Below are 12,099 nucleotides of genomic sequence, written 5' to 3' on the forward strand. Positions count from 1 at the left end.
GCAAACAATCACTTTCTACGTCACGCGCCTACAGCTGATCGAGCGCTCAGTGCGAATGCACTGACAGACGTAAATAAATACACAGTTTAATTTCTCCGAATAAATTCTGTATAAAGCTATAAGGACTTCATAAATTATGTTATTAACGTTCAGTATTTTTCAGGATACGGTTGTATAAAGTATTTAAGACCTTCAGGTAAATTCTGTGCGTGTCCGACGTTAAGACGACTTGCTTTGGAGAAAATTTTCAGGAAGAAGGTCATTTCGAAGAAGAAAGTAATAAGCAAAAAAAGGTAACGGTTAATTGAGTTTATTTTTCAGGTAACATAATTCCACTTAGGTACGTACTTTAGACGTAATTTGCTGCTTGCGATTACGTGATTCATACTTTGTGCTAATTTCATGTTCTATGAATTTACTTGTGAAGCGACGTGCTTGCGCACATTAACTGATTTTGACAATGATTGACTAATGAACAGGGTTGTTATTTGTATATATTATGCATCGCTTGGCTGCTATGCTTTTTCACTGATGTCATATTTTTCTATTATGTGCCTGCTGTGCTTATTTATTTAAATTATAATTGTCACCTGATTAATTGTGCTGATGTGGTTAGATATGTAAGTTATACTTTGTGATTTATCTGCTTGCGCCTTCATGTGTACTTATTAAGATTACATATGAACATTTATTTGCTTATGTCGATGTGATGCTAATGACCTGTTTATTGTGTAAGGCATGTTTGCTGCTGTGCGTATGGATTGCATATTTACACATTTCTGTTTTGTTGTCATAACTACTCTTCAATTTAGTATATAGAAATGCTGATATACTGTGTACGAACATAGAGTTTAGGTTACACTGTGGTATTAATTATAGATTGTTCGCTTGGCAGAGCCTCGTTGTAAGAATTGTGCTGCATCCACTTGTTGACATTCTGTTCTCTACTGGTATATTTACTCGCTATTGCATGTTTTGCTTACGCTCAGTGCCTTATATTTTTAAGATAAGAAAATGAACTGCAGTAATTCGACATAAACGACATTAGTACAAGAAACTTCATAGAAGTCACATGAGCTGGAGGTTTTATGAAAGCTGTATAAATGTATGCTAATAGGAAGGAAGCTAACGACATGACATACCAAAACTAGGTTTAGACCATTGACTGTTATTACACTGCGTTTTCCGTGAGCAATTGAAATAGGAAGTGCCACTTGACACAAAAAATACTCCACATGTTTGCTTCTGCTATGATTCTTGAAGTGGTGTACACACTGTGAAATATTATGATCATTCACACTCCGTAATCGTACTTAATTACTGAGAGTTATTCGAACTAAGTCTGTTAGAGGTCATGTATGTATTTCTTTTATTTAATGATGGACAAGGAACCAAAATGTATCTTATAATTTATAATGAGTAGAAAATTTGGGTCAGATGGATTACACAGAGGTTGTGTGTGGACACCGTGTCTTCGGATTGCATGGGATGCTGAATTGAAGTTGCACTAGGATTTTGTCTGTACTTGTTCGAGGAGACTGACTAGAGGAAAGAGTTGTTATGGAAGTGAAATGATATTGGTGCTGAGGTTTATATGTATAGACGTATTATTGAGGTATTGAGATTATGTGAAGTTGATGATTATTCGAGTTTTGTGGACAAGAGGTAAGGTAAATGAGGTATTATTGAAGTTAAGTGATGATTATTGGAGTTTTGGTGGATAAGAGGTAAAGTAAGTGAGGAGCATATTTTTTTTGGTTGGTCCATATGGAACAAGGAGGATGAAGATGGCAGACTAGAACACTCAAGTAGAAAGAAGATTGCCTACACACACACTTTGTTAAATCAATAAGCAGTATACACTTTTTTTTGAAGAGAGGAAGCATTTGCATATCTTGGTACACTGACAGTTGTTCAGCAACAGTACATTTTGATCTGGCTTGGCAAACATTGGTCTTGACATGATGACTATGAGATTGACTAACTATTATTGACTGTTATACTTTGCTGCCACTACTACTTGATACACATGATGAACATAAAATTTTGACAGAATTGCATTTACACAGTTAACACTATTCAATTACACAGTAGCACTAATGTGGATGAAAGATGAGTGAGTGTGTTTTCCTTTTATAATCCCAGAGAAGTGATCCCAACCTATCTCCTAAATATTATTTCACTTGTTTGTTGTGGCTTGCACTGACACCCACAAATATTATAGGTTAACTGTTATTATGTACTGTAATAGTTAATGTGACAATTAACTGATATCATTTGTGTGTTTATTATGATTTGTATGTTTAGTGTAAGAGCATTGATTATATTTTGTTAAAGAAATTGTATGTGCATTCAAACTATTACTCATGACTGAACTGTCTCAGTAGTTATGGTGAATAGTATGGACTGTTACTTGCACCTTTTCTACATGATTGGTGCTACAAGGATATGTTTAATTTCTGCTGATGAACTGTGTGATCAGTGATTGTAAAAAAATTATGGACTGTTACTTGTACCTTTTCTACAATATTGGTGTCACTAGGACATGTTTAATTTCTGCTTATAAACTCTGATGAACAGTGTGATCAGTGACAGTGTATTTTATGGAACTGCTTCTGCTGAGAAATGTGACTTGTTGCTGTGTGTACCTACTCAACATTGCTGGGTACCACTGATGGACTGTTTCTACTGAAAAGATGTCACCTGTTGCTGTGTGTACCTACTCAACATTGCTGGGTACCACTGATGGACTGTTTCTACTGAAAAGATGTCACCTGTTGCTGTGTGTACCTGCTCAACATTGCTGGGTGCCACTGATGGACTGCTTCTACTGAAAAGATGTCACCTGTTGATGTCTGCACCTACTCAACATTGCTGGGTGCCACTGATGGATTGCTTCTACTGAAATGAAGTCACCTGTTGCTGTGTGCACCTGATCAACATTGCTGGTGCCACTGATGGATTGCTTCTACTGAAATGAAGTCACCTGTTGCTGTGTGCACCTGATCAACATTGCTGGTGCCACTAATGGACTGCTTCTACTGAAATGGTGTTACTTGTTGATGTCTGCAGCTGCTCAACATTGCTGGGTGCCACTGATGGATTGCTTCCACTGAAATGAAGTCACCTGTTGCTGTGTGCACCTGATCAACATTGCTGGTGCCACTAATGGACTGCTTCTACTGAAATGGTGTTACTTGTTGGTGTCTGCACCTGCTCAACATAGCGGGTGCCACTGATGGACTGCTTCTATTGAAAAAATGTTACTTATTGGTATTTGCACCTGTTGACCATTGCTGGGTGCTACTGCTGGAACTGTCAACTGCTTATTCTTGGGCTATGGAAAGCGTTTATGTGAATATTTGTATAAACTGATTTATTGTGTATTACTGTTTGTGGAAAGTTATGAGACTCTTACCTGCACATATTCGTCATTGCTGACGCTATTGATTGAACTGTTTAACCACATAATACTTGTATAAACTGTTATGTAAAGTCACATGTATGAAAGAATTTGTATTGCTTACTGTATTCTATATAATAGGTTATTGAAAGGTCAGTGCAAAGCCAAAATTTTATCTAGTTATATGATATTTACGTATTAATATTATCTTTTATTTTTGTCTATATTTTTTTGACGAATTTGGTGGTATTTTCACCACCAATGCTGGCAAAAATACCATCAAATTCTAGCCGTGGAGGAAGGGCATATGAAAGGTGGCTACACTGAGCCACAGCGCCAGAGATCGCTAGAGAGCATTGTTCCGCCGCCTCCACTGGCTCAGTCATTATTGAGATGTGCTAGAAGGCAGTGCTTGTCGAGGACTCGTAGTAGGCAGTTCGTGTTCAGATGTGCTAGTAGAGAGTGCTTGCTGAGATGTGATACTGAAAGGTTCTTGTTGAGATGTGGTAATAGCGAGTCGGTGTGGAGATATATTGTAATTATGAGAGTGATTTTGGTCAATATATGAAGGTAACGAAACGTGATTTATTTTTCATTATTTCCATGTTTTTAATAATGCGTCATTACAGGTTCAGTCAACAAAGCATCTGGCTTGTGTTCTTGTATTAGAGTGTAATTCTGGTTTTCTTGAGTAATTATGGTATTCTTATTTTCTTTAATTAATTCAGTATAAATGATATTTATAAATTCTTGTGTTATTGAAGAAGAACCGTGCCAGATGCGTACGTTGAGTCATACTTCCACACACAGAACAGTTACACTTGTGCTTTGGTTTCGTAGGTTTTATAGTTGCTGGGGACTTAATTAATTAATTGTGTTAATGAAAATTTCCATTTCATTCTTTGTTATTGTTCTAAGCAGTCAGATTGCGTAATAATACTAGTCAGGGCCAACCGGTACGAGACTTCGTAATCGGACAAACAGCTACGAAAAATTAAAATTATTTACATTGCATTTAATTAAGCCCCCATGCATGGTTTCCTAGGATAATTCTGTCTAGGGATGCAAGGCACGCCAGCGTTGGTCTGTGGCGGGAGTGATTCACATTCCCGGCTAATGGTAGGAGCTGTCTGAATGTAGAGGCCTGTTGGGATGTAAGAATCTAGCTGACATATCTATCTCGTCCACTAGATGGTCGAATAGCGAACGAACACTTAGTATGTGTTGGATAGCTCTCGTGATCGCTTTGAAATTTGAGAAGATTCAATATGGACATGTATTCGCTCCCATCTAAAGTGTCCTTTCGACTGCTTCTTCACATGTCCTGTCTTTATTTAGTTGAGAGAACAGTGATTGTGGTGTGCGCATCTAGCAGGTGAAAGACAGATGGATAACACGTTTGGTGGCTGTCTAGACATTAGGCACACCTTAGTTGACTTTGTAAATTATAAGGGTGATTTGGAATCTGCTATACCACCGACATCAGTGTTTGCGAGTGGAAATATCAGTTTCCTCTATTTTTTACGAGTTTTCACGTAAAGATATTAGCAGGTGGGATAAGTTTCTATGTACTCAGTGGTTTACAGCACGCTCCACCTTGCTAAAGTTTTGGGTTTCTAGAGAAATAATTTCCAGTCTGTATCTTCAGAATTATACTGTGTAAGCGATCGGTAGCATACTGCTATGTGCGTGATATCGAAAATTATCGCGAAAAAATGGTATGACATTTCGAGAAACCACGTGTAATTATATATGTTCTTTAAATCCAGAGTCAGGAGATTGGTGTAGAAGGTAAGTAACCTAGCAGGTCAGGACCCGAAACGGTGACGTCTTTGTGCCAGGGGGAACGAACCGTGCCTTTGTATAACCGTCTTCGCATTATATGTGCGACTGTCAGGTGGTCGCTACTGCGTGTCTTATCGTGAGGGATGTATAGATTCAGCACATCGATAGGCGTAAGGGGAATGAAAAAAAAAATTATGTGGAAAATTATGTGCACTATAGATACTGAGATTCGTTCCAGAACTAAGGTCATAAAGAGGAGACATATCCAGTATATTGCCCGGTGTCAGACTGCTGCAGAGACCCTAATATTTCAATGTAGTTACACTGATAAATATGTGTCTGGTTCCCAATATTCTTGTGAGCTTGGAGATGGCTCTATCCTTTGTACACTGGTTCAGAGAGTCAGACAAAGCATTCAACTTACGATGATTTGGCTCACAGCTCGCCCTGGATGGGTAAATAGTGAACCAATACCCAGTTTGCACTGAGTAGCCTTTGAGACTGCTTGTGTCGCATGTATACTCTGAGGAAATTTGAGAAGATTCAGTACAACGAGTGATTGCGCAGATAGTACTGACAATGTTCGAAATTCTACCACTCAGATCTTCCTGGGGCAAGGGGTCTTCCATGGTCGGGTGGCCTCTCTCTGGCTGATAGGCGCTTCTGCAGCTGTGGTCTTGGGACACCTTTACAGTGGCAATTTCCTCCTTCGGCGCTGCACTGCATTATGGTGAGTATGTGGACTGTATTTGACGATCTGTAGGCCACTTTGCCGGGTTTAGCTATCAGTGAAATATGCCGATCTGTACAAAATAGTTTTGCCGCTGAAAATCTCGTCTGGAGAAAGGAAAAAAAAAAAATGCGGACAGCGCTTCCGCACTGGAAGCATCAGTAATTCGGCGGGTAATTTCAATAAGAGCCAATCATTATGCCCGAAACATTCACAAGACACCTTTTGTGCCAGGGAGTAGGACCCTCTACATAGCAATCAGAACGTTTGCGTATCGAAGATGTTTGTTGAATGCAGGACTTAAAAGATTTCCAGGAAGGGTAACACATGATGGACACGGTGCCACGTTAGGACCATCAGGAGGAATATATTCGACGTTATTTGCGCTATTTTCGTAAACCGATTCTGTTAGGGCAGGAATTTCCATGCAGAGAAGTTTAGACATCACCAAAGCTGCGCCGGCCGTGGTGGCCGAGCGGTTCTAGGCGCTACAGTCTGGAACCGCGCGACAGCTACTGTCGCAAGTTCGAATCCTGCCTCGGGCATGGATGTGTGTGAGGTCCTTAGGTTAGTTAGGTATAAGTAGTTCTAACTTCTAGGGGACTGATGACCTCAGTAGTTAAGTCCCATAGTGCTCAGAGCCATTTGAACCATTTTGAACCAAAGCTCCTATAACAGCGACCATTAACTATTTCTACAGCACTTTACAATTTCCGAGAGGTCGACTTGGCTCTTATTTTACATAGCCATGAGACATCAGTATAACATTGAGAACCTTTTCGATGCACTTGCGATGGTGTGTAGCTACACGAGCATTTTGCGATGATGCATCAGCCATGCTTGGCTGGTAAATTCCTGCACAGCTGGACGCAGCTCGCATGTCCCATTACGATCGCTAAAAATGCTTCCTGTGCTATTCTGGGAAGCAAGGAAACAGATTTCTGCAGCTTCTGCAAGGGTGAGTGGCTCGGCAATTAGGTCTTCGCTGGACCGCAGGTAGAGAGAGGGATCGCGTCAGCAACAGTGAACATGTGTGCGTGGTCCAGAAGGTGACTTGGTACTTATTTACATAGACATCTGATGTCAGCATAACATTCAAAGAATTCTAACTCTATACCCGCAAATAGACACGACTTTAACCTGCTATCGGCAGTGGCGCGATAGCCATGGCTCACAGTCCAGTGATGGCTTGTGTCCGGCTGGCCCTGCAAAGTGCTTGCGCAAAAAAAAAAAAAAAAGAGGTTCAAATGGCTCTGAGCACTATGGGACTTAACTTCTGAGGTCATCAGTCCCCTAGAACTTAGAACTGCTTAAACCTAACTAACCTAAGGACACCACACACATCCATGCTAGAGGCACGATTCGAACCTGCGACCGTAGTAGCAGCACGGTTCCAGACTGTAGCGCCTAGAACCGCTCGGCCACTCCGGCCGGCCGTGCATGCGCATGTTGGAACAGTTCGCTGATACGTTGCGGTTTTTACGTGCACTGAGTGTTTGTGCACTACATTATTTTCGGGTGTTTCAGCGTTGTGAGCATGGTAGAATTGCGTTACACATGCATTATCTTTTTGACAATTTACTAGTAGTTTTCGTGTGTGTTGTATTATTCCTGTGAACAGGTGTGCAGGCATGTAATGCATGATTTCGGCAGTTGATGATTAGCAAGCGTGTTTGCAGAGCTTTTTACATGCGTTATTTTGACAATTTGTGAGTTGTTCACGTCTCTACACATCAGTGTTCTGCATTATTTCGGTGATTTACGAGCAGTTTGCCGATCTGTAGGCTGTCCAATGCATCATTACGACAGTTTATAGCTAGCAAGCGTGTCTGCAGAGCGTTTTACAAGCACTATTTCGGTGATCTAGGAGTAGTTAGCAGGTTTGCATGTCTGTTCATCAGTGTACTTCATTATTTCTGTGATGTACGAGTCGTTTGCAAGTATATAGACTATTTACTGAGACACCAAGCACGCCAGGGTGAGTGTTTTTGTATCAGTGTAACAAATAAACTATGTGAAATCTGCCCTGAAATAAATTGTCCATAAATAAATAAAGGACACTCCTTCCTCTCTGCAGCAACCCAGAACAGTCTGAGTCCTTTCCCCGCCATTTCCCCCTCCAGACCGCCACCTTGGAATACGTCACAGGAGGGACAACGGCGCCCTCAGGTCAGTTGGACTCTGGACTTCGTGGTGACCACACTGGATGGAGGTACTGCCTCTAATTGTTTAAATAATCACTGCCTGAAAAATAAAGACTTATGTTCATCCTATCCAGCACAGGATGAGTCCTTTTCCCGCCAATTCCTTGGAAGAGGTGGTGGTCGGATGACTTAGGTTAGTGTGGGTAACCCAAGTGACCTATTTTGCCGCCATTTCCTTAGGTTAGTGGAGGTAGCCATGGTATGTTACATTGTCCTGTTGCAATTTGAACTTCGCGCCATTTTCTATGGTTCAAATGGCTCTGAGCACTATGGGACTCAACTGCTGAGGTCATTAGTCACCTAGAACTTAGAACTAGTTAAACCTAACTAACCTAAGGACATCACAAACATCCATGCCTGAGGCAGGATTCGAACCTGCGACCGTAGCGGTCTTGCGGTTCCAGACTGCAGCGCCTTTAACCGCACGGCCACTTCGGCCGGCGCCATTTTCTATGGGAAGGGGGTTAGGTTAGAGGAGGTAGCCCAATTGACCTATCTTCCCGCCAAAATTTGAACTCCCCTCCATGACGTTGTTGCGACATTGCCAAATCTATTGCCATCATCTTAAATAAATTTGGCAATAATGGAGAGTGGGGCGATACTCTCTTTACTCTACTACTGCGATGCGAGTGAGTCGCAGCAAAACAGTCGATGTATACAGGACCAACTTCGAGATATATCGCATACAGAGGGGCATGCTCAAAAACTCCATAATATTTTGTTTAGAATACAACATGCAATCAAGATTTTTTAACTTCATTAACTTTTAGTTAATACCATAGGACCAAAACATCATTTACATTTTATTTTACATTTTCCTACCATTGTAAACATAAACAGCCATGCACTGTTCCAAATGTACAGTAGGAAGTTCGTGTCTTCGATCATTCAAAACATTTTTATAAGCAGAAAAAGGACATTCCTACATCAACAGAGGTAACTGGGCAGTATCTGAATTTGGATGCTATGTTGGTACTTACTGTTTCTGGTAAAAGTTCACCCATTCCATTATTAAAACTATCAATTTGGCACAAGGGTTAGAAGCCTGGGTTATTGTTTAAAATCTTTTCAAACTTTTCTCCAAGCGTTCTTGGGAAGACCTCCGGCAGTGAGGAGTTCTCTGGAATAATTTTATTCATTAATTGAAGAGATTCATTCGACACCAAGCCCTGGGTTTCAAACTTTTTAAGACTTAGAGGTATATTGGAAAAATGAGTGCTAATCAGAGCAATGACTTTTTTAATATCGTAATCATTAAAAGCTTCCTTGCACTGGCAAACTGCCAAAGCCTCTGCACTATTAAGTCGCTTACTACCAGTCTAATGACGTCGAAATGTTCATTTAAAAACAACACATCTTCGACCCACGTCCCCCAACGAGTTACCACTGGTTTGGGAGGTAAAGGCACATTTGGTAGTGTTTCTTTGTGGGTCAAGATGAGAGCAGAAGCCCTTAGAAACACTTTCTTTCTGGATGAAAATAGTTTATTTACATTCACAAAAGTGAAACGTACTTTCTCAGCAAGGAGATGTACTCCATGAGCAAAGCATGTCTCATGAATCAGATTGGCATAAAATACTTTGATGGATTTTCCTGCTTTGATCATATAGGGAGCAGCACCTGAAACAACCACAAACACCCTTTCACCTGCAGACAAGGGCGCCGACTTATAAAAAATATTGGAGGGGTCCCCCGGATAATTTTCTAAATTTTAAATAAGAAATAGCGAGTTTTAAAGATTTAAAAAAATTTTAGTCATATGATCAACATTAGAACCCCGAAAACTGGACTCTCGATAACTCTATACTCTGGGAAACTCGACAAGGCTGACACATTTTTTGGCTTTGAAACAAGAAGCAAAACGTAAACACGCACAGTATTTTTGCAAAAAAGCTAATTTAAATTACAGTAATAATCATGGTTATAGACTATTACAGAGCAGTGAATATATATCTCTGAAAAGACTGAAATTGTATTTAAATAAATCTTAAACTATTATTAAAAGAATAAAACATAAAATATTGCTGTCGCACAGTAATAGCACTTTGATTAATAAGTGAAATGGCTAATTTAAGCTTACTTGGAATAAGGTACAGGGTTCATTAAATAAAAACAATACCTCAAAGTTAATGCTTTAATACAGTTAATAAAATTAATACGGTATGCCTAATACTTTCAGTCAAAAAGTATTTAAATATTGGGCCTTAATTGTGTCTTAGACCCTAAAAATATTTATTTGAAAATAACTAATACAGTACTATAGTAATACACTAATACAGTACTAAACTAGTACTAACATTTTGAAACTGAAAATTTAACATTATGTATGTATTTAATTTTCTAGTTTATAAAGATTTTTAATATTGCTGTTAATGAGATTATTAGGGCTAGAGTGTGTTTAGAAAGGTGCAAATGTCGACCGTCTGACTCGATTACAGAATATGAAGTCGTTGACGACTGGTCGCATATCAGATTCATCCAAAACATCTCGGTGGGCATTTAGGACAGCCAAGTTGTTCAATCGCTTCTGTCCCATTGTTGATTGGCGATATGACTTCGGACCTCTATGGGCACTAAATGACCGTTCTGTTGTTGCTGTCGTGATTGGAACTACTTGGAGAAGCTTAATGCACTTCACTACTTCACATAACATTTCTCCAACTGCAGGCTCTTGTGTAATGTACTTTCTTACATCAAGCATGTTTTTTAAAGACCAGTTGTTTTTTATTAGCAATATTGGCTAACATATTCAAGTGTAAGCACCGTCTCTCAATATCTAGGTCATTTCTGAAAAACTCTGTTGATTTTTCCAAATTTGTGTCAACTCTGTTTACTAAAAGCAAGCACCCTTGTTCAACTGTAATGACCTGTGTGTGTCCAGTTGAAGCAAACCGCTCAGTAATGCATGAGTGCACCGTTTCACAAACTTCAATGTAAATAGCTCTGTAGTATTCCTTTAGGGTTTTGAAAGCGTGCGGTGAGCTGGTTTGTGTTCATACTTCTTTGGCATACTTCGATTCCGAGGAAGCACGGGATCATCAACTTGTGAAGGTTTTTCTTTTAAACACAGTTCCGAAAAGTGTTCAAAACTATCATCCTTACATTCGATATACAAATCAAGCCCTCATATATTTTTTTTCCAGAGCAGCAACACTTAGATGAGGGCACTGAATTTTTTCATTGAGATCCTCTACTGGGTTCATTGCATGAAAATAAAGATGAAAAAAGAAATAAGTTTTGAATTGTAACATTGACTCAAGGTAGCCTCCACATTTGTAACCTACCTCTGTTTTGTCCTCTGCAGAAAATGTTTCTAAAACTCTAGAAATTCTTCAAAGTTTTTCAATATTCTCAAGATACTAGAAGCTCGCGTAGTCCATCGAGTCGGGCAAAGGGGTCGTAGACCAGCTTGGCCGTTCGCGCTCTCGTAGTGTATGCTTCTGACAAGTCCCATCCTTTTGTTGGATTCCCTTACGGCGTTTATTAAGTCCTTGGCTAAAGCCATAATATCCCTCATAAGATGGCGGAGACTGTCTACAACTGCCAAATTGAAACTGTGAGCAGTGCAGTGCACATACATGGTTTTGGTTGTATACCCAAAACTAACTTTTTTAGTCCTTTGAAATTACCTCTCATATTCGAGGTTGCATCATGGCACTGTGCTCTTAAGTTATCCATTGACAAATGAAGACGAACAAAAACGTCTTTTAAAATACTAAACATTGTTTGTTATTCAGTGTTGGGGTCTAGTATAAGCCAATAAAGTCTTCTTTGATGATTAAGGAATTATCGACAGTACGGAAACAAAATGATACTTGTTCATGAATCGAAGAATCAGTTGTTTCGTCTACTACAATGGAAAAATGTTCAGTCTTCTTGACTGAAGCAGATACCTTTCTCTACACAGACTTTCCTAGTAGATCAACGATCTCGTTCTGAATATCGTGGGATGTCCGCTTGTACCCCGAACGCCCTCA

The sequence above is a fragment of the Schistocerca nitens genome, chromosome 9, assembly GCF_023898315.1.
Source record: "Schistocerca nitens isolate TAMUIC-IGC-003100 chromosome 9, iqSchNite1.1, whole genome shotgun sequence".
Classification (NCBI taxonomy): domain Eukaryota; kingdom Metazoa; phylum Arthropoda; class Insecta; order Orthoptera; family Acrididae; genus Schistocerca; species Schistocerca nitens.